Source organism: Enhydra lutris, unplaced genomic scaffold (assembly GCF_002288905.1).
Source record: "Enhydra lutris kenyoni isolate GAN:26980312 unplaced genomic scaffold, ASM228890v2 scaffoldscaffold79, whole genome shotgun sequence".
In the NCBI taxonomy this organism is placed as follows: domain Eukaryota; kingdom Metazoa; phylum Chordata; class Mammalia; order Carnivora; family Mustelidae; genus Enhydra; species Enhydra lutris.
In genome coordinates this window covers 6803118-6828333 of record NW_019154163.1, presented here as the reverse complement: position 1 = coordinate 6828333, position 25216 = coordinate 6803118, and positions in this window count along the sequence as shown.

Here is a 25216-nt window from a genome sequence, read left to right as displayed (position 1 = left end):
TGGAAATAGTGGAAACAGCCCAAGGGTTCATTAATAGATGAATGGAGAAAGAAGATGTGAGGGGTGTGTGTGTGTGTGTGTGTGTGTGTGTGTGTACAATGGAATATTACTCAGCCATAAAAAAAGAATTAAATCTTGCCATTTGCAATGACATGGATGGAGCTAGACCAGTATCATGGTAAGTGAAATAAGTTTGTCAGAGAAAGAGAAATATCATATGATTTCACTCATATGTGGAATTTAAGAAAGAAAACAAATGAGAAAAAGAAAGAGAGAGAGAGGCAAACCAAGAAGTAGGTGCTTAAGTAAGAGAAGAAACTAATGGTTACCAGAAAGCAGGTGGGTGGGAGAATGGGTTAAATAGGTGGTGGGGACTAAGGAGTACTCTTGTTATGAGCACAGGATGATATACAGAATTGTTGAATCACTATATTGTATTCCTGAAGCTAATATTACACTGTATGTTCACTAGAATGTAATAAAAAACTTAAAATTAATAAATAAATAAGTAAAAAGTTGGTGGCAGTTGTCCCTTACAGTTTTTGGTTAGTATATTCTTTATGAAATTATTGTGCCATTCAGAGTACTTCCACAACTGTGAGGTCTAGATCCCATAGTACAGATGCCAGTAAGGATGGATTACCCTTGCCACAAGAAGCTGGAAAATTTTCATGCCACTATGTTAACCAGACAGATTCCAGATCATGGCTCCATGGTGGGCACAATATTCTCTCTAATCTGGAATCTCAGGGTTAGGTTGTTCTTGCCCTTAAGTCCAAACAGAAAGCAGCTGTATCTACCCAGCTCTTCAGCGAAGGATATACAGAAAATAACTCATGTTTGTCTAACATCTCAAAGAGAAAAAGAGACAGTAAGTGCTTAAGCATATATCTTATCTCACCTATACACTTCCACCAAGAAGGTTATTGATAGTGTGAAAGAAAATTCTGAACTGTAATGTGCTATTTGCCTTTCTGTTCCTTGCTAAGGCTGGATGTCTCAGAATTTGGTAGTTATGGTTTGGCAATGTATTTTTTCAGAAATTGACTTAGTATTCTGCTTAATGCATTTCTTTAGCTTTTTACCACTGCGGTCCACATTCTTATTTGGCACAGAACGCTTACTCTCAGCGCTTATTTGATCGGGCTTGTAGACATTGAAGCCTGAGCTGAAAAACTGGATTATCAACTTCAAAGTACCACTCCTGGTAGAGATCAAGCTAAAGCAGGAAAGGTAGTCATCATGTGGTGAGGACTAAGTTGAAAAAATACAGATACTTCAAAAAAAATCATGCTTTGCATAATAGAAGACAAATGAAGAATTAGGAAGTTAATTTGCTTTCTACTATCTGCACCTATACTGCTTTCCCCACTCCCACCTGCTCTTGATGCCTGTTGTTATAGTGATTTCATCATTTATTCAATAGATGTCTACTTATACCAAGAATGATATAATTTCAGTATTAGTGTATGCTCAGCATTCATTCTCTTCCTGTCTCATTCTAGATCTCCTCCTTTCCTTTAAAATCCTATATTTCTATATAAACCCTGGATACCAGAACAGTATGTGCACACTTCTTTCTAGTCATTGGTTTTCAGAGATAGGGAAGTGTGGGGAAATGGACACAATGTGGAATCTGGAAGAACTTCAGTTGAGTTGCAACTGTTTCATGGCCTTATATAAGTCACTTTATCTCTTCAGCCTCAGCTTTATTATCTGTAAAATAGGGCAATACTCTCTCCTTCACAGTATTTTTATGACACTCTCACCCAAATTATGAGTATCCTCTAAGGGTCTGACCTTTACACTCTCAAGTTCTCTTTTCCATTCATTTCCTTGTCCTTATGTATGCATCTCAACATTGCTTAGGTGATTCCAAATTTCACATTTATCTCCTTTCCCTAGACTTACTTTCTCCCTTGATGATCTCCTACACCTCTAATGGGTTTAACTGCTATCTCTATATGAATTACTCCCAGATCTTTCTTGTCACTGGGACTATTTCTAATTAATTACAATGCCTCCTGGCTTTGATACTTCCTCTTCATTTCTAGTGTTAACCATCACTCATGAAGCCATTGTGACATATGGTCAACTATCTATTACTCTTTCTGGTTTTTGTCTCTCCAAATTTTAAATCATCCTGTGTACTACTAAGTATTCTTTAAAAACTGTATCTTTCATTATATCAATATCAGTCAAGACCAAAAGTTAATAGTGATTTCTTATTGTTTCAAGTCTACAAAGCCCTCTACTATCTGTCCATATCTTACTTTCCACAACCCACCATGTACTTAGAAATGAATGTTCTCCTCAGTGATCTAGCCACATTCATGTCATACTTCTTACCTATAATGTTTCCTTATTTCTATCATCTATCCAAATGTTACTTATCCAAATAACATCTCACTTAAGTCCTGTCTTTTCCTCAAAACGTTCACCACTATAGCTCGTATACTTTTCCCTTTATTAATATACTCAATGTTTAATCATCACCAACAATCACACACTTACCATGTGTACCACACAGTATTTAGCATGAGGCTAAGCCTGCATAAGGTATGCAATTGCTATCATCACTTTTATGGCAATGTGCTCATTAAGCTTATGCACTTTTCCTATCCTTCCTTCCTTACAATTGCAAATTCCATGGGGGCAAAGCTCACCTATTATTTATCTTTGTATCCTTCTATAATACCTTGTCTGAGTATAACTTCATGAAATGTTTTCTGAATTGAACTGATTGATTGGAGACCTTCAATATTTCAGGAAAATATGCCAATTTAGAGCTGAGGCTTGGATACTTCAAGTAAATCAGTAAAATGAACATCCATGATATTATTACATGAGGTAAATTTTTCAGGAGCCGTGGGTGTGGTCACATCCTTCTTAACTAGAAACATAAGAAACAAATCACTTGGAAAATGCCTAACTACCTAAAGCGTATTCCCCTCCCTAACTTAGTGTGTTATGTTTGATACTTTCAGGAATGAGACCTAGAATTTCTACTCTCAAGGCAAATGATGAGTGTGAGAATAGTTTTATAGCCTGGTGGTCAGAATGCTAGGTGGATGTGATAAGAGGTAATGACTGGGTATCCTTAGGAGAATACTTGATCAAAGAAATTTTGTTCCAGAATAAGGGAGGCATATTTATAATGTGAATTAATAGTGGTTGCTTAGATATATTTCTTCCAAAAAAAAAAAAAAAAAAAGAAAAAGAGCTATTTGGTGATAGGTATATGGTTGTAGTTATTATTTTGACTCCTCAATATCAGATGGGATCACAGAACATCACACCTTAGAGCTGAGGATAGCTTGGAGATCATGCAATTGAAATTGAGGTCCAGAGAAGAGAAGGGACTTTCCAAAACTCACGCATTGAATCTAGTGGCAAAGCTGGGAAATGATTCCCACACCAGAGCTTTATCCATGTTTTTTCATCATTCTCTTTCTGATGAAAGAGGCATAGGAACTGAGATAATTTTTTAATGGACCTTAAAGAAGTCTATAAAATTAAAAGTAAATAGCAAAGGAGAGACCCTGGGTGGTACAGTGGTTAAGGGTTTGAACTTTGGAGCCAAATTCTGTCACTTATTAGCTATGTGACTTTGGGCTTCTCTACACTTGAGTTTCCTCATCTGTAAAATGGGGTTATTTAATATTTACAACTCACAAAATGTTTATGACTCTTAAATGTGACAATGCCTATAAAGCCATTCAACAAATGTTAGTTGTACCCTTAGAATCAAGCAGTTATCTACATGCAACCTTATTTTGTTAGGGCTTCAGAGAATAATAAAATAAAGGTGACAGTGTTTCTGACATCAAGGAATTCCCATCCAGTCCCTTGTCATCCAAATTCTGTTGGATCCAGGTTACTATCTTCATCACTTAGCTTGGGGTCTCACTCATTACTTGTGACTTACACATATCTTCTGCCTCTTCATTCCTTGCCACCAAACCAAATTCTACCTAATTTTTAAGGTCCAAATTCTACCTCCCCTGTAAAGCCTTTTATGACCAGTCCAGGCTTACAAGAATCACTCTTCTTTGAATTTCTATAGAACTTTATGATTCTACTCATTTGGTCAACATTATATCCTGCATTGTGTTTTGTTAAGCAATTTTTCATTTTTGTGTTTATCCTCTCAAATAAATTTAACAAATGTTAGTTTTTCCCTTTCCCCTGTCCTTTACCTAAATATTCTTGGTCAACCAACCAGACATTCTCCCCCAGAATGGCACTAACCCCTGTATGTATTCTGAATGATAGAAAATAGCCTTTTAGAATAGAGACACTCAAATAATCATCCCAAATGTGTATTCATAAGTATAACTCACTGGAAGACCAGGTTGGGAAAATGTTAGTATAGGCCTATATATCTTGATTTCCTATATAGAAATCTGGTAAAGAATTGACTGAGATTATGGACTCTTTCATAGTTGGCCTTACCTATTGCCACTCTGCATGGGAATAAATAAGGACAATTTGGTACCCTGAAGGAGTATATTCTTTGAGGTAGAAAAAGTGAATTTAACTTAGGGCCTTGTCTAAGTACTATGGTAGTGTCTTAAAGTTACTCATGCATGATCACAGAGGCCTGGTTAGGCCCAAAGAGCTATGTGATAAGGCATTTTTTTTTCCTTCAAGCAAGATACAATGGCTGTCTCTAACTGGCAGGTGATTGCACAGAATGTCACCCATAGATGTTTCTTAACAACACAGTTCTTGATGTGAAAAGCCCTTTGTCTCAGAATCAGAGCTCTTATATACAGGATGTACTTGGAAGGTTTGAGTTCTGATGAAGAGAAGGGCTCTTACCAATTCTCTCAGGAGGTCCAGAAATTAGATCAATCTTTGACATAGGATGGAAGTGTGCTTCAATAGGAGTATCACTTCATCATCTTCCTAAAACAACATTTTCCTCACATCATGCACAAAAACCTGCACAAAAAACCTGCACAAAAACCATCAGTAGTTCCTCATCACCCACATAATAAAGTTCTTAGTTTTGTATCGAAGGATTACCCGATCTGACACCAATTTACTTGCTGACTTAATCTAACAATCATCTTCTATATGCAACACTATTTTGAAAGGTATGCAGAGAATACTGATATCAAGGTGACTAGGTCTCTGACTTCAAGGAGTTTCCATCCACTCACCCACCATCGAAACTCTTTGCTGGAGGTAAGCTACTTTCTTTAAGTCCCTCTCACTTAGCTTGTGGTCCCATGCATTGTAAACGGTGACTTTCCTTGTACCTACTGTATTTTTATTCCTTGCTACCAATTCAAATTCTATCTAATCTTTAAGGCCCAAGTCCTACCTATTCTGTAAAGCATTTCCTGACTAGCCACAGGAATCACTCTCTCCTTTGAATTATCGCAGCATAAACTTCATGGTTCTATTTATCTGGTCAATAACATATCTTATATTGTGTTTTGTTAGGCAACTTTTCATATATATGTATCTTATCTCCCCCAAATAAATGCAAAACCCTTGAGTTTATAGATAATAATGCATAATGCCTCTTATGATTCTAATGTCATAACCTAAATATGTTCTCAACAAATACTAGCTTATTTATTCTGTTCTTCTTCCTAATAGGTTATTTATTATGGCAACATAAACTACAAGATTGAAAATGAATCAGAAACCTTTTCTAACTTGAACAGTTACTAATGGTTTCAAACAAAAAAGTTTTATCCAAACAAAACAGTAGGAAATTGGGCTCTATATAAAACACATAATATGCTAGAGTCTAATTCAATGTATTTCTGGGTAAGCATCCAGTATTTGATAAGACTAATTTTTCTAATCTCTGGTTATCAGAAGGTTGAATTAGCAAATTAAAGGAAATTTTTAGAGATTTTTTTCTTGACAAAATATCCCTTTCGGGATATACTCTATTAAAATTATTAGAATAGGCAGTTGGGTGGAAGATCACAGTGGAGTAGGTAGAACCTAGGCTCGTATCATCCCTCAAACACAGCTAGATAACAATCAAATCATTTTAAATACCACAGAAATAGGGCACCTGGGTGGCTCAGCAGTTAAGCTTCTGCCTTTGGCTCAGGTCATGATCCTAGGGTCCTGATTGGGCTCCCTGCTCAGCAGGAAGCCTGCTTCTCCCTCACCCACTCCCCCTGCTTGTATTCCCTCTCTTGCTGTCTCTCTCTTTGTCAAATAAGTAAATAAAATCTTTGAAAAAAATACCACAGAAATCACCCTAAAGACTGACAGAACAAACTCCACAACTCAAGGTAGAAGTCACAATGAGGAAGGGATGAAGTGTGCAGTTGTGGTTTAGGGGAGAAATGGATCTTGGGTGTTGCAGAGGGGAGGGATATGTGGTTACAGAGAAAGGTGAGAGAGAGAGAGAGAGAGAGTAAAGCACACAGGGGAACACACAAAGAGAACATTTCTCCAAAGCTATGGGCTGGGAAAATGAAAGTGGCTGATTTTCATGTGAGTTCTTGCAATTAGTGGGTCCCAAAGCCTAGAGTTTTGAAGGTCAGCAGGTTTGGGTAGGATAGAGCCCTGAGGCACTGCGTTGTTCCTGGAGGGAAGGCAGGCAAAAAAATATAGAAGCAGAAAGTACAGAAAGAGGATCTGAAAAACACTGGACACAGGAGGGGAGAATATAGTTCTCAGAGTGCTTCCCTTACCAGGGATTGTTCACAAGGATGCCTCTCCAGGGACAAGGGAGATACTTGGCCCCATTTCCCTGCCTTGCCCCTCAGTATAAACACAGAACCACTGCAGGAAGCAGTGCAGCGATGACACAGGCTGCCTAACGTGCTCACACCAAGTCCCGTACCCTTGCACTCAGGTGAGACTGCCCTTCTCAGTCAAGTCTGCCTCAGTGTGGTGAGCCCTTCCCCAGAAGACCAGCAGAAACTCCTGCCCAAACCATGTCTCCCAAGAGAGAGTTCTGTAGGGCTTCAGTTCTGGAAGAAGTAGTATCAGGTTTCAGTATCAGTATTCAACAAGCAGACCAGAGCACATTTACTTAAAACTCACTACATTCGGGGCACCTGGGTGGCTCAGTGAGTTAAAGCCTCTGCCTTCAGCTTGGGTCATGATCCTGGGGTCCTGGGATCAAGCCCCACATTGGGCTCTCTGCTCAGCGGGGATCCTGCTTCCCCTGCTCTCTCTGCCTGCCTCTCTGCTTGCTTGTGATCTCTCCCTCTGTCAAATAAATAAACAAAACCTTTAAAACAAAAAAACAAACAAACTCACTACATTCTGGCCAAGGACCAAACACTGCCCACTGCAGGCAAGGACAGTATCTGTAGACAACTGGCCTGAAGGAAAGAGCAGCCAAAACACAACAGCAGAACACATGCAGCACACAGAAGTGTTCCCTGAGGCACTTGGCCCTGGACACCACATGGCCTCTTCTTCATAAAGTCATTACTCTCAGGAGCGGGAGACACAACCGGTTTTTCTAACATATAAACGAAAGTAGAGACGGACAAAATGCTATGACAGAGGAATTCTTCCCAAATGAAAGAACAAGATAAGGTCATGGCCAGAGGTATAAGTGAAACAGATATAAGTAACATGCCTGATGGAGAATTTCAAGCAATGATCATAAGGATACCTGCTGGGCTTGAGAAAAGAATGGAAGATATCAGGGAGACCCTTACCACAAAGATAAAAGAATTAAAAAAGAATCAGAAATAAAGAATACAATAAATAAGATTGGAAATAGGTTTGATGCAATGAACAGCAGGTTGCAAGAAGCAGAGGAATGAATTAGTGATACAGAAGAAAAAATAATAGAAAATGATGAAGCTGAACAAAAGAGAGAAAGAAGAACTTACGCAACATGAGAATAGGCTTAGGGAACTCAGTGACTCCATTAAACATAACATTCATATTATAGGAGTCTTAGAAGAAGAAGAGAAACAAAAGGGGGCAGAAAAACTACTTGAGGAAATAATAGCTGAAAACTTCCCTAATCTGGGGAAGTAAACAGACATCTAGATCCAGGAGGAAAAGACAGCTCCCATCAAAGTCAAAAAAAGAAGGCCAAGCCTAAGACATTTCATAATTAAAACTGCAAAATCCAGTGGTAAAGAAAAAAATCTTAAAAGCAGTAAGTTAAAAGAAGTCCTTAATTTACGAGGGAAGATTCATAAGCTAGCTGGAGATTTCTCAAAAGTAACTCAGAAAGCCAGAAGGAAGTGGCATGATATATTCAATGAGCTGAATGGGGAAAATCTGCAGCCAAGAATAGTCTATCCAGAAAGTCTATCATTCAGAATAGAAGGAGAAGTAAAGAGTGTCCATAGAAAGAAAAACTAAAGGAGTTCATGACTAAACTACCCTGCAAGAAATATTAACGGGGACACTTTGAGTGGAAAAGAAGATGAAAAGTGTCAAAGACAAGAGAGGATCAGAGAAAATCTCCAGAACTAATGGCAAAACAAGTAATAAAATGGCACTAAATATATATCTATCAGTATTTACTCTGAATGTAAATGGACTAAGTGCTTCCATCAAAAGATAGGTGTCAGAATGGCTAAAAAAACCCCACAAGATCCATCTACATGCTGCCTACAAAAGACTCATTTTAGACGTAAGGACACCTGCAGATTGAAAGTGAGGGGGTGGAGAAAAACATTTATCACACAAATGGATTTCAAAAGAAAGGGGAAGTAGCAATATTTACATCAGACAAAACTGATTTTTAAAATTTTTTTAATTTAAATTCAATTTAATGAACATATAGTATATTATTAGTTTAAGAGGTAGAATTTAGTGATTGGATCAGTTGCCTATACACCCAGTGCTCATTCCATCAACTGCCCTCCTTAATACCCAACACTGGGTTACCCCATCCCCCCACCTATCTCCCCTCCAGCAACTTCAGTTTGTTTCCTATAGTTAAGAGTATCTTATTGTTTGTTCCCCTCTCTGATTTCGTCTTATTTTATTTTTCCTTTGCTTCTCCTATATTCATTTGTTTTGCTTTTTAAGTTTCACATATGAAGGAAATCATATGGTATTTGTCTTTCTCTGACTGACTTATTTTGCTTAGCATAGACATACTAGATTTTAAAAACAAAGACTGCAATAAGAGATGAAGAAGGGCACTATATCATAAAAAAAGGGGGAAAATCCAACAAGAAGATCTAAACATTGTACATACTTATGCACCCAACTGTGTGAAATAGTTAATAGCAAACATAAAGAAACTCACTGATAACAATACAATTATAGTAGGGACTTAAACATGACACATACATCAATGCACAGATCATCTATACAGAAAATAAACAAGGAAACAATGGCTTTGAATGACTCACTGGACCAGATGGACTTAACAGATATATTCAGATCATTCCATCCAAAGGAGCAGCATACACACTATCTTCGAGTGCACATGGCACATTCTCCAGAATAGATCACATATTAGGTCACAAAACAGGCCTCAACAAATATAAAAAGATTTAAATCATACCATGCACCTTTACTGACCACAACATTATGAAAGTAGAAGTCAACCACAAAAAAAGATATGGAAAGACCACAAATACATGGAGGTTAAACAGCATGCTACTAAACAACAAATGCATCAACCAAGAAATCAAAGAAGAAATAATAATACGTGGAAACAAATGAAAATGAAAACATGACAGTCCAAAACTTTTGGGATTCAGCAAAAGTGGTCCTCAGAGGGAAGTACATAGCAATACAGACCTATCTAGAGAAGCAAGAAAACAATTTCAAATCAACAACCTAACTTTATACCTAAAGGAGGTAGAAAAAGAACAACAAATGAAGAAGCCAGCAGAAGGAAAGAAATAATAAAGATTAGAGCAGAAATAAGTAATATAGAAACTAAAAAACAATAGAACAGATTGAAACCAGGAACTGGTTCTTTGAAAAAATTAATAAAATTGATATACCTCTCATGAGACTTATCAAAAAGAAAAGCAAAAGCATTTCTAAGAAGGAATTTCAAAGAAATACAAGCTTACCTCAAGAAACAAGAAAAGTCTCAAAAAACCTAACTTTACACTTAAAGAGCTAGAAAAAGAACAAATTAAGCCTTAAGTTAGTAGAAGGAATGAGTAACAAAGATTAAAGCACAAATAGAGACTAAAAAACTATACAAAAGATCAATGAATCTAAGAGCTGTTTCTCTGAAAAGAAACAAACATGACAAATTTTTAGCTAGATTCTCTAAGAAAAACATAAAAGAGGAAAAGTCATAACTGCTACCATAAGATGTAGAAAGGATCTTAAGAAACTAGTATGAACAACTATACACCACCAAACTGAACAACTTAGAAGAAACAGATAAATTCCTTACAAATGCTGTCTTCAAAAAGTGAATCATAAAGAAATAGAAAATCTGAATAGAACAATTACTGTGAAGCCAACTGAATAGGTAATCAAAAACCTCCTAACAAACAACAGTTCAGGACCGGAAAACTTCACTGGTGAGTTCTATGAAACATTCAAAGAAAACATAATGCCTATCCTCAAACTCTTCTAAAGAATAGAAAAGGAGGGAATGCTCCAAACTCACTTAAAAGGCCAGCATTACCCCAATATCAAAACAAGATAAGAACATAACAATGATAAAAAATTATGGGCCAATATCCCTAATGAACATGGATGCAAAAATCCTCAAGAAAATTTTAACAAACTGAATTCAACAATACATCAAAAAGATCATATGGCATAAATAAAAGGGATTTATTTCAGGGATGTAAGGATGTTTCAATATCCACAAATCAACATGATATACCACATTATAAAAATGAAAGATGAAAATCCTCTGATCATCTCGGTAGATGCAGAAAAAGCATCTGACAATATTCAACATCCATGTATAACAACTCTCAAGTAAATGGGTTTGGAGAGAACATATCTCAACACCGTAAAAGTCATATATGAAAAACCCATAGCTACATCATGCTTAATGGTGAAAAAATGACAGCTTTCACTCTAAGATCAGGTGTAATTCAAAGATGTTTACTCTCACCACTTTCATTCAATATAGTATTGGAAATCTTAGCCACAACAATAAGGTAAGAAAACAAAAAGGCATCCAAATCATAAAGGAAGAAGTATCAATGTCCTTATTTGCAGATGACATGATATTATATATAGAAAACCCTAAAGTGTCCACCAAAGAATGTTAGAAATAGTAAACAAATTCTGTAAATTTGCAAGATACAAAATCAATATGCAGAAATGTGTGGTATAGCTACATGCTAATTAAGTATCAGAAAGAGAAATAAATAAAACAATCCCATTTATAATTGTACCATAAAGAATAAAATACCCAGAAATAAATTTAACCAAGGAAGCAAAAGGCTGTATACTGAAAACTATTAAGACACTGACAAAAGAAATTCAAGACACACAAAAAATGGGAAGATATTCCATGCTCATAGATTCAAAAAATTAATATTATTAAAATGTCCATATTATGTAAAGTAATCTACAGATTCAATGCAATCCCTGTCAAATTTCCCTGTCAAATCCCTGTCAATTCCCTGTCAAAATTCCAACTGCATTTTCCATAGAAATAGAAAAAATAATTTAAAAAAATTATCATATGGTTTCACTTATTTGTGAAGCATAACAAAACAGCATGGAGGACAAGGGGAGATGGAGGGGAGAAGGGAGTTGAGGGAAATTGGAAGGGGAGGTGAACCATGAGAGACTATGGACTCTGAAAAACAATCTGAGGGTTTTGAAGGGGCGGGGGCTGGGAGGTTGGGGGATCCAGGTGGTGGGTATTGGAGAGGGCACGGATTGCATGGAGCACTGGGTGTGGTGCAAAAATAATGAATACTGTTATGCTGAAAAAATAAAAAATTTAAAAAAAAAGAAAAAAATTAATACATAAATACATAAATGCATAATTAAATTACATAAATAAATCTTAAAAAAATAAAAACAAATCAAAACAAAACAAACAAAAAAACCCACACAAGCCAATACCTTCTGTGATCCAGTCTTATGATCCCTAAAAACGTGAGGATGTAAGTCTCAGGTTAGGAAAACCTGAAAGCTAGTTCTTACATTTTTAGTGCTGTTACTTCATGTGTGTGTAATGTATACGTGATACAAATTAAAATCCTCCAAAATTAAAAAAATTTTTTTTTTCGTGAAATTACAAAAGATCCTGAATAACCACGGCAATCTTGAGAAAGAACAAAGGTGGAGGTATCATGCTTCCTGATTAAAAACTATCCTACAAAGCTATGGTAACCAAAACATTATGGTACTGGCATAAAAACAGACACAAATATATACTTATTGAACCTCAATTAAATAAAGACCTCTTGACTTAATTTCTTTACACAGTATACTGCTGTATTACAATAAGGAACAGATTTTAAAGAAGAAAAAGACATTATGACTTTATATAGTTTCAGACTGTGATATTTCATTTTTGCTTAACAGATTGCAGTTGTTATATTTTAAAAATTTACATACATTTTAGAATATTTTGCATCACACAATGTAGTAAATGAAAATATATCTTGGGCTAGGAGTAAAATCTTATATTATTCCTAAAAGAAAACAAATTAAGTTCAGCACATTAATTTAAACTTATAGCACCTTTCCCAGAAATCCAAGTTTTATTTTTATTATTTTTAAAATTTAAATTCAATTAGGCGAGTGGTGCAAGATGGTGGAAGTGTAGGGGACCCCATTTCAACCGGTCCCCTGAATTGAGCTGGATATCTACCAGAGCACTCTGAACACCCATAAAACCAGCCTGAGATGTAAGATTATACACATCTGGATCTCTATGGGGGCAGAGGATCATCAGTGGAGAGGTACAGAGGAGCTGGGAGTGCGCAGACAAAAGACAGAGTTGGGACTGCACAGACAGATATCGGAGGATAAACAGAAGAGGGAAGGAACCACTAGATGCCAGCCATTGGAAAGTAATACCCCAATGCAAAAGTGCCCAGTGTTCAGAGACCAGTGATAGCTTGAAGACCTGTGGCTGCAAGATGAGAAGGGAGTGATAACAGCACTCAAAGAGAAAAGGAGTTAAGGGACAAATGCTGGGGGGTGCCCACAGGGGACCTAAGCCCACAGTCCCAGGACCAGCCACAGCCACCACCCGCCCATGCCTGAGAGGACTTGGCAGGGACTCGAGTCAGCAGTCCCTGGGGCTGGTGGCTACTGCCACCATCACAGCTGCCTCCACTGCCTCCACTGCTGCTGGGAATGAAAGGACCTGTTGCTGACTCGACTCAGTGGTCCCTGGGGCTGGTGGCTGCTGCCACCACTGCAGCCACCACCCACCTCCACCGTGGCTGAGAGGATCTGGTGCGGTCTTGAGTCATCGGTCCTGGGAACAGCAGCCCACGGGACCGGGCTCCCCTGGATGAGCATTGCTTGTGGTTTTGGTGGCATGGGGGTACAGAGACAAGCAGGGGCTTCAAGTGACCACTGAGAGGGTTGCTGGGGGTGCGCACCGCCTGTGGGAAGCTGCAGTACAGACTTGCAGAGGGGGAGACTGTGTGTTCTGGAGGATACAGAGAAAAGCAGACTGTGGATTCTCTCTAAAGCAAGGACTGTGTGCAGACAGTTTGCTCTGACCCTTGGAAAAGGCCAGAAAAACCACCAGAAAACAAAAGCCTCTAGAGAACAAAGCCTGAAAAACCAGTTTCCACAGAGCCTAACCCCTTGATAGGGGGCAGGGCAACTCCGCCCAAGCAGGTTGGCCTGCTCCGCCCAAGCAAACAACATGGTTGGCCCCTCCAACAGAAGACAACTGTAAGAACAAGTGGATAACAACCACAGAGTCCTCACAGAACTATAAAACCCCAACACCAGGGGAAAACAGTATATTAAGCTCCTGGTATTGCTTTACAGCCTGTATATTTCTTGAATACAACTTCTCTCTCTCTCTCTCTTTAAAGTTTTTTCTCATGATTTTTGTTCTTTTTTTTTTTAACCTACTTTTCATCTCAACTAGATGTTTAATACAACATATGCCATAGTAACTTAAAAAAAAGATTTTATTTATTTATTTATTTGTCAGAGAGAGAGAGAGGGAGAACACAAGCAGGCAGAGCAGCAGGCAGAGGCAGAGAGAGAAGCAGGCTCCCTGCTGAGCAAGGAGCCCGATGTGGGACTCAATCCCAGGACCCTGGGATCATGACCTGAGCCGAGGGCAGCAGCTTAACCAACTGAGCCACCCAGGTGTCCCTATAGTAACTTTTTAACTTGAACTTTATCATACATATACGTTTTTCTTTTTCTTTTTTATATAAATAGATATAAGTTTCAATGAACTCTTTTTTTCCCGATTCAGTACTACCTTTATACATATATATATATACACCAGTTTTAATCTCCCTGTATCTCTAGAAAGTTGAGTTTCCTAAAAAGGATAACAAGATACACCCAGGAAGAACTGAAATACCCTTCCTCACTGACATTGAGGGTTTACAACCACCTTCCCATCAACCCCCCACCCCTTTTTATTTTACTTACTTATTTATTTCCTTTTTCTTTTGTCAATCTTTTTGTTTGTTTTTGTTTTTGTACTTTATGAATCTTACTCATGGGGCTCATTTTGGCTATTTTATCTTTCCTTTTTGGTGGTGACTTCCAATTGCTCCAAAACATTCCAGGGTTCACCTTGCCTGGATAGTGGTTGATATTTCTGGATGTATATCCTCTCAACCACAACTCAACAGAATGACAAGGAGGAGTAATTCCCAAAAAAGAAAAAACCCAGAGACAATGGCTTCTTCAGCAGATCTAATGGATATGGATCTAAGCAAGATGTCGGAAATAGACTTTGGGGAAGCAGATATGAGGACAACAGGCTGGAGAAAACTATTAATGTCAACATAAATTCGTTAGGGGCAGAAGTGAGAACAGATCAGGCAGAACTTAAAAATGCTATCAATGAGATACAATCCAATCTAGATATCCTAATAGTTAGGGTAAATGAGGCAGAAGAACAAATTAGTGATCTTGAAGACAAACTAATAGAAAAGAAGGAGCAGGAAGAGGCATGGAACAAACATCTTAAAATCAATGAAAACAGAATTAGAGAAATAAATGATGCCATAAAATGTTCCAGTGTCAGAATTATTGGGATCCCGGAGTGGGTGGAGAGAGAGGAGTAGAAGATATATTTGACCAAACTGTAGCCAAAAACTTCCCTAATCTGGGGAATGAAACAAATAATCCTGTCCTAGGGCAGAGAGGACACCCCCCAAGATCAATGAGAGCAGATAAACCTCCAGGCATGTAATAGTAAAACTCGCAAATCTTAGAACAACGAAAACATTTTATGGGCAGTTCGGGGGAAGAGATTCCTTACATACAGAGGGAGGAACATCAGAATAACATCAGACCTGTTCACAGACACCTGGCAAGCCAGAAAGGGCTGTCAAGATATACTCAGGGTATTAAATGAGAAGAATATGCAGCCAAGAATTCTTTAACTGGCAAGGCTGTCATTCAGAATAGATGGAGATAAGAAGCATCCAGGACCAGCACAGACTGAAAGAATATGAGGCCACTAAGCCAGCCCTGCAAGAAATATTAAGGGGGGTTCCATAAAAGGCTAAAGACCCCAAGAAGTGATACAGAACAGAGATATACAGAGACAATCCAAAGAAACAAGGACTTCACAGGCAACATGATATCAATAAAATCTTATCTGTCAATAATCACTCTCAATAGAATGGCCTAAATGCTCCCATAAAATGGCACAGGGTTGCAGCTTGGATAAAAATATAGGAACATATGCTCTCTATAAGAGACTCATTTTTAACCTAAAGGTACATCCAGACTGAAATTGAAGGGATGGAGAACTATATTTCATGCCAATGGACCTCAAAAGAAAGCTGGGGTAGCAATTCTCATATCAGACAAATTAGATTTTAAGCTAAAGACTGTAGTAGAGATATAGAAGAGGACACTGTATCATTTGTAAAAGGTCTACCAATGAGAAGATATAACAATTGCACAAATCTATGCCCCCAACATGGAGCAGCCAACTATATAAGCCAACTGTTAACCAAAATCAAGAAACATATTGATAAGAATACATTAATTGTAGGAGACCTTAACACTCCACTCTCAGCAACAGACAGATCAACAAAGCAGAAAATCAACAAAGAAACAAGAGCTTTGAATGACACACTGGACAGGATGAACCTCATAGATAAATACAGGGGATTCCACCCTAAAACAACAGAATACTCATTCTTCTCCAGTGCACATGAACCTTTCTCCAGAATAGACCACATACTGGATCACAAATCAGGACTCCACTGATACTAAAAGACTGAGATTATTCCCTGCATATTCTCAGACCACAATGCTGTGAAACTGGAATTCAATTACAAGATAAAGTTTGGAAGAAATTCAAACACTTGGAAGCTAAAGACCATCCTGTTCAAGAATGTTTGGGTCAGTCAGGAAATCAAAGAAGAACTTAATCAATTAATGAAAACCAATGAGAATAAAGACACATCAATCCAAAACCTATGGCATATGGCAAAGTCAGTCCTAAGGGGAAAATACATAGCCAACCAAGCCTCACTCAAAAAAATAGAAAAATCCCAAATATACAATCTCTACCTTAAAGATCTGGAGAATCAACAACAAATTACACCTAATCAATGCACGAGAAGGAAATAATTAAGATTAGAGTGGGGATCAGTGAATTAAAAGCCAGAGTTATGGTAGAACACATCAATTACACTAGAAGGTAGTTCTTTGAAAGAATCAATAAGATCAATAAACCGCTGGCCAGACTTATCTAAAACAAGAGAAAGGACCCAAATTAATAAAATTATGAATGAAAGGGGAGAGATCACAACTAACACCAAGGAAATAAATACAATGATCAGAAATTATTATCAATAGCTATATGACAATAAATTAAGCAACCTGGAAGAAATGGATGTATTCCTGGAAACCTATAAACTATCAATACTGAAACTAGAAGAAATTGACAACCTGAGTAGACCAATAACCAGTTACAAGATTGAAGCAGTGATCAAAAACCTTCCAAAAAAGGAGTCCAGGGCCTGATGGATTCCCTGGGGAATTCTACCAAACATTCAAAGAAGAAATAATGTCTATTCCTCTGAAGCTGTTTCAAAAAATAGAAACAGAAGGAAAACTTCCAGACTCTTTCTATGAGGCCACCATTACCTTGATCAAAACACCAGACAAAGACCCCATCAAAAAGGAGAATGTCAGACCAATACCCCTGATGAATAAAGATGCCAAAATTCTCAACAAGAACCTACCTTATAGGATTCAACAGTACATTAAAGGAATTATCCATCATAACCAGGTGGGATTTATCCCTGGGATGCCAGGGTTATTCAACATTTACAAATCAATCACTGCAATAGAACACATGAATAAGAGTAGAGACAAGAATCACATGGTCCTCTCAATGGATGCAGAAAAATCATTTGACAAAATATAGCATCTTTCCTGATTAAAACTCCTTAGAGTACAGGGATAGAGGGAACATTCCTCAACTTCATAAAATGCATTTATGAAAAACCCACAGTGAATATCATTCTCAATGGGGAAAAGCTGAGAGCCTTCCCATGCAGATCAGGAACATGACAAAGATGACCACTCTCACCACTATTGTTCAACACAGTAGAAGTCCTAGCAACAGCAATCAGATGACAAAAAGAAATAAAAAGTATTCAAATTGGCCAAGAAGAAGTCAAACTCTTATTCTTCACAGATGACATGATACTCTAGCTGGAAAACCCAAAAGTCTCCATCTCCAAATTACTAGAACTCAAAGAGCAATTCAGTAATGTGGCAGGATAAAAAATCAATACACAGAAATCAGTTGCTTTGTTATACACTAACAATGAAACTGTACAAAGAGAAATTAGAGAATCAATTCCATTTGCAATAGTACCAAAAATCATAGGATGCTTTGGAATAGACCTAACCAAATAAGTAAAGGGTCTATATTCTAGTAACTAGAAAACACTCATGAAAGAAATTGAAGAAGACACAAAAAGATCAAAAAACATTCCATGTTCATGGATTGGAAGAATAAACATTGTTAAAATGTCTATGCTGCCCAGAGCAATCCATATTTCAATGCCCCCCAATCAAAATACCAATGACATTTTTCAAAATGCTGAAACAAACAATCCTAAAATTTGTATGGAACCAGGAAATACTCTGAATTGTGAAGGAAATGTTGGAAAAGAAAAACAAAGCTGGGGGCATCTCAATGCCTGATTTCAAGCTTTATTACAAAGCTGTGTTTACCAAGACAGTGTGGTGTTGGCACAAAAACAGACACACAGATCAGTGGAATAGAGTAGAGAGCCCAGATATGGACCCACGACTCTATGGTCAAATAATCTTTGACAAAGCAGGAAAAAATAACCAGTGGAAAAAAGACAGTCTCTTCAATACATGGTGCTAGGAAAATTGTACAACTATATACCAAAGAATGAAACTTGACCAAGCTCTTACACCATACACAAAGATAAACTCAAAATGGGTGAAAGACCTCAATGTGAGACAGGAATCCATTAGAGTCCTAGAGGAGAACACAGGCAGTAACCTCTTTGACATCAGCCACAGCAACTGCTTTCAAGACACGTCTCCAAAAGCAAAGGAAACAAAAGTGAAAATGAACTTTTGGGACTCCATCAAGATCAAAAGCTTCTGCACAGCAAAGGAAACAGTCAACAAAACAAAGAGACAACCCACGGAATGGGAGAAGATATTTGCAAATGATGCTACAGACAAAGGGCTGATATCCAAGATTTATAAAGAACTTCTCAAACTAACACCCAAAAAAACAAATGATCAAGTTAAAAAATGGGCAGAAGACATGGGCAGACACTTCTCCAAAAAAGATATATGGATGGCTAACAGACACATGAAAATGTTCATCATCATCAGCCATCTGGGAAATTCAAATCAAAACCATACTGAGATACCACTTTACACCAGTTAGAATGGCAAAAATTGACAAGGCAAGAAACAACAAATGTTGGAGGGATGTGGAGAAAGGGGAATCCTCTTACACTGCTGGTGGGAATGCAAGTTGGTGCAGCCACTTTGTAAAACTGTGGAGATTCCTCAAAAATTAAAAATAGAGCTACCCTATGACTCAGCAATTGCCCTACTGGGTATTTACCCCAATGATATAGGTATAGTGAAAAGAAGGACCATATGCACCCCAATGATCATAACAGCAATGTCCACAATATCCAAACTGTGGAAAGAGCTGAGATCCCCTTCAACAGATGAATAGATAAAGAAGATGTGGTCCATATATACAATGGAATATTAGTCAGCCATCAAAAATGATGAATACCTAACTTTTGTTTCAACATGGATGGATCTGGAGGAGATTACGCTGAGTGAAATAAGTCAAGCAGAGAAAGCCAATTATCATATGGTTTCACTTACTTGTGTAACATAAGGAATAGCATGGAGAACATTAAGACAAAGGAGGGAAAAATGAAGGAGGGCGGAATCAGAGAGGGAGACAAACCATGAGAGACTGAGAACTCTGAGAAACAAACTGAGGGTTTTAGAGGGGAGGAGGGGGAGACAGGTTGGCCCAGTGATGGGTTTTAAGGAGGGCATGTACTGCAAGGAGCACTGGGTGTTACACATAAACAATGAATCATGGAACAGTACATCAAAAACTAATGACACACTATATGGTGACTAATGTGATATAATAAAATAATAATTTAAAAAAGGACAGAAGACCTGAATAGACATTTTCCAAGGAAGACATACAGATGGTCTCAGACACATGAAAATATATTCAATATCACCAATCACCAGGGAAATGTAAATCAAAAGCACAATGAGGTATCGCCTCACACTACTTAGAATGGCTAGTGTTGGTGTGGATGTAGAGAACAAGGAACCCTCATACAATTGGTGGTAAACTGGTATAGCCACTATGGAAAACAGTATGGAGTTTCCTCAAGACATTAAAAATTGAAATACCATATGATCTAATAATTACACTACTGGGTATTTACCCCCTTAAAATGAAAATACAAATTCAAAAAGATATATGAACTTCATGTTTATTGCAGCATTCTTTATAATAGCCAAAATATGGAAGTAACCTTCATGTCCATCAATAGAAAGATAGATAAGAAAAGGTATGTATACACAATGGATTATTACACAACCATAAAAAGGATGAGATTATACCATTTGAGAAAACATGGAAGAACCTAGAGGGTACTGTGCTAAGTGGGATAAGTCAGACTGATAAGGACAAATACCACATGATTCTATTCATAAGTGGAGTCTTTAAAAAACTGAATAAGCAAACACAAAACAGAATCAGACTTAAAAATACAAAGAAACTGATGGTTGTTGGTGGTGGGGCAACGTGAGGGGATGGGCAAAATGTGTGAAAGGGAGAGGCAGACAAAGACTTTCAGTTATGGAATGAATGAGTCATGGTAATAAAAGGCACAGCATATAAGCAAAATAAGTCAATTAGAGAAAGACAATTATATGATCTCTCTGATATGAGGAATTTGAGAGGCAGGGTGGGGGGTCATGGGGGGAAGGGAGGGAAAAAATGAAACAAGATGGGACTGGAGAGGGAGACAAACCATAAGAGACTCTTAATCTCAGGAAACAAACTGAGGGTTGCTGGGGGATGGTGGGGGAGGGATAGGGTAGCTGGGTAATGGACACTGGAGAGGGTAGGTGCTATGGTGAGTGTTGTGAAATGTGTAAGACTGATGATTCACAGACTGAACCCTGAAGCAAATAATACATTATATGCTATTTTTTTTAAAAAAGCACAGCATAAAAGAATACAGTAATGATACTGTAATAGTGATGTAACTGGACATATGATAGCTACACTTGTGGTGAACATAGTACAATGCATAAACCTGACAAATTGTTAAGCTGTACATTTGAAACTAATGTAACATTGTGTCAACTCCACTAAAGTAAAAAAAAAAAAAAAAAAGAAAAGAAAAACAAGGGCACTACATAATGATAAAAGGATCAATCCAATAAGACAATATAATAATTAATATTTATATACCCAACTAGAAGCACCACATAAAAAAATATTAATAGAGATAAGGGAGAAACTGACAGTAATATAATAAATATAGGGGACTTTAGCTACCAACTTACATGACTGGATATATCATCCAGACAGAAAATCAGCAAAGAAATGGCTTTGAATTACACATTAGACCAGATGGACCTGATATTTTCAGAACATTCAATCTAAAAACAGCAGAATGCACATTCTTTTAAAGTATACATGAAACATTCTCCAAGGTAAATCACTTGTTAGACCACAGAACAGTTCTCAATAAATTCAAGAAGACTGAAATCATGTAAGGCATATTTTTCAAACAAAACGATGAAACTAGAAATCAAATACAAGAAAAAAAACTAGAAAGAACAAAGCCACACAAGGGCTAAGAAATGTGCTACTACACAACCAATTATCAACAACAACAACAAAATCAAAGAATACATGGAGACAAATGAAAACACAATGATCCAAAATCCTTGGGACACAAAGCAGTTCTACAAGGGAAGATGATAGCGATACACTCTTCTTTCAAAAAAACAAGAAAAATCTCAAATAAACAGCCTAATTATACACCTAAAGAACCAGAAAATAAAAAGAAAAAATAGAGACTATAAAACAATAAAAAGAGATCAATGAAATCAAGAACTAGTTCTTTGAAAAGATAAACAAAATTGATAAACCCTTAGCCAGACTAATTAAGAAAAAAATAGAGAAGATTCAAATAAATAAAATCTGAAATGAAGGAGGAATAATAACAATCAACACCATAGAATACAAACAGTTATATGAGACTATTATGAAAAATTATATGCCAACAAATTAGACAACTAGAAGAAATTAGATAAATTACTAGAAATATCCAATCTTCTAAAACTGAATAAGAAAAAAATAGAAAATCTGAAAAGACCAATTACTAGTAATGAAATTGAATCAGTAGTCCAAAAATTCCCAACAAATTAAAGTCCAGGACTGGATGGCTTCACAAGTGAATTCTACCAAACATTTAAGGAAGAGTTAATACCTATTCTCCTCAAATTATTCCAAGAAATGGAAAAGGAAAGAAAGCTTCCATATATATTCTATGAGGCCAATGTAAACTTGATACCAAAACCAAAGACACTATGAGAGAGAGAGAGAGAGAGAGAGAGAAATGAAAGAAAGAAAACTACATGCCAATAGTTCTGATGAACATAGATGCAAAATCCTCAACAAAATATTAGCAAATTGAATTCAACAATACATTAAAAGACCATTCACTATGATCAAGTGGGATTCATTCCAGAGTGTAAGGGTGGCTCAGTATTTGCAAATCAATTAATGAGGTATATCATATTAGTAAGAGGAAGATTAAAAAGCATAAGATCATTTCAATAGGAATGAAAACATTTGACAAAATACAACATCCTTTCATGATTACAATCTCTCAACAAAGTGAGTTTAGAAGAAACACCCCTCAACATACAGGCCACATATGAAAAACCCACAACTAACAGCATACTCAATGGTGAAAGACTAAAAATGTCTCCTCTAAGATCAGGAACAAGACAAGGATATTCACTCTTACCACTTACATTCAGCATAGTATGGGAATCCCTATCTGCAGTAATCAGATAACAGAATTAAATAAAAGGCATCCAGGTACACTTGGGTGGTTCAGTTGTTTAAGTGTATGTCTTTGGCTCAAGTTGTGATCCTAGGGTCCAGGGATTGAGTCCCACACTGGGCTCCTTGCTCAGTAGGGAGCCTGCTTCTCTCACTACCTGCCATTCTCCCTGCTTGTACTCTTCCTCTCTCTCTCTCTCACAAATAAATAATTAAAAACTTTTTTTTTAAAAAGGCACCCAAATTGGTAAGGAAGAAGTTAAATGGTCACTCTACTTCCTATAGAAATTCCTAAAGACTCCACCAAAAAAATATTAGAGCTGATAAATGAATTCAGTAAGTTTGCAGGATACAAAATTAATATACAGAAATCTGTTGCATTTCTATACACTAATAACAAAGTAGCAGAAAGAGAAAATAAGAAAACAATCCCATTTAAAATGGCATCAAAAAGAATACAATACATAGGAATAAATATAACCAAGGAGGTGAAAGCTGTATATTCTGAAAACTATAAGACATTGGTGAAAGAAACTGAAGATAACATAAACAAATGGAAAGATATACAATGCTCATGGATTGGAAGAATTAATATTGTTAAAATGTCCATACTATTCAAAGCAATCTATAGATTCAATGGAGTGCCTATCAACATATAATAAAACTAAAACCAGAACAAATAATCCTAAAATCTGTATTGAACCACAAAGAGCCTTGAATAGTCAAAGCAATCTTGAGAAAGAACAAAGCTTGTAGTATTACCACTTCAGATTTCAAGATAAACTACAAAGTTGTAGTAATCAAAACAGTATGGTACTGGACAAAAACAGACACATAGATCAGTTGAACAGAATAGAGACCTTAGAAATAAATCCATACACATATGATTAATTAATCTATGACAAAGAAGACAAGAATATGCAATGGGGAAAAGACAATCTCTTCAATTAATGGTATTGGGAAAACTAGACAGTTACATACAAATGAAGCTGGACCATTTTCTTACACCATACGCAAAAATTAAAAAATAGATTTAAGTCCTAAATGTGAGGCCCGCAATTACAAAACTCCTAAAAGAAAATTTATTTTTTTTATTTATTTTTTTTTTTAAGATTTTATTTATTTATTTGAGAGAGAGACAGTGAGAGAGAGCATAAGCGAGGAGGAGAAGCAGACTCCCCATGGAGCTGGGAGCCCGACGTGGGACTCGATCCCGGCCGCCCGGGATCATGACCTGAGCTGAAGGCAGTCGTCCAACCAACTGAGCCACCCAGGCGTCCCCTAAAAGAAAATTTAGACAGTGATTTTTTTTTTTTGGACTTCAGCCTTAGCAATATGTTTAGTATCTCTCCTCAGGCAAGGTAAGCAAAAGTAAAAGTAAAGTACTTGGACTACACCAAAATAAAATATTTTTGCATAGCAAAGGAAACTAGCAACAAAACAAAAAGGCAACCGACTAAATGAGAGTAAATATTTGGAAATGATATATCTAATAAGGGCTTAATATTAAAAATATGTTTAAAAAGTATAGAGTTGAATAGCAGAAAAATCCCACGAACAATCTGATTGAAAAATGGGCATAGGACCTGAATAGGTATTTTTCCAAAGAAGATATACAAATGGCCAACAAATGCATGAAATTATGCTCAATAAAAAACACAATGAGATACCACTTTAAATCTGTTAGAATAGCTACCATCAAAAAGACAAAAAATAACAAGTCTGTCAAGGATGTGGAGAAAAGAGAACCGTCATGCACTGTTGTTGAGAATATAAATTGACACAACCAGTGTAGAAAACATTATGGAGGTTTCTCAAAAATTTTAAAATAGAAATATCACATGATCTAGTAATTCCACTACTGGATATTTATCAAAGAAAACCAAAGACAGTTATTTGAAAAGATATATACACCACTATGTTTATTGCAACATTATTTACAATAGCCAAGATATGGAAGCAATCTAAGTGTCCATTGATAAATAAATGAATACAGAAGATGTGGTATATATATATACACACAAAAATATTACTCAGCCACACAAAAAAATAAGATGTTGCTATTTGTGACAACATGGATAGACCTACAGGATATTATGCTAAGTGAAATAAATAAGACAGAGAAAGACAAATATCATAGGATTTTCCTTACTTGATGGAATCTAAAAAACAAAACAAACAAAACAAAAACTCAGACTCTTAAATACAGAGAGTAAACTGGTGGTTGCCAGAGGGTGGTGGGTGGAGGAATGAACAAAAGAGGTAAAGGAGATTGAGAGGTACAGACTTTCAATTATAAAATAAATAATTCATGAAGATAAAAATTACATCATAAGGAATATAGTCAATAATATTGTAATAATGTGCTATGTTGACTATACTTATTGTGGAAAGCACTGAGTAATACATTGAATTGTCAAATTAATATTTTGTACACCTGAAACTTATATAATATTGTATGTCAATTATACTTCAATAATAATAATAGTTATTATTATTATTCTACTCTTGAGAGGTCCTGGGCCAGCTACTAGG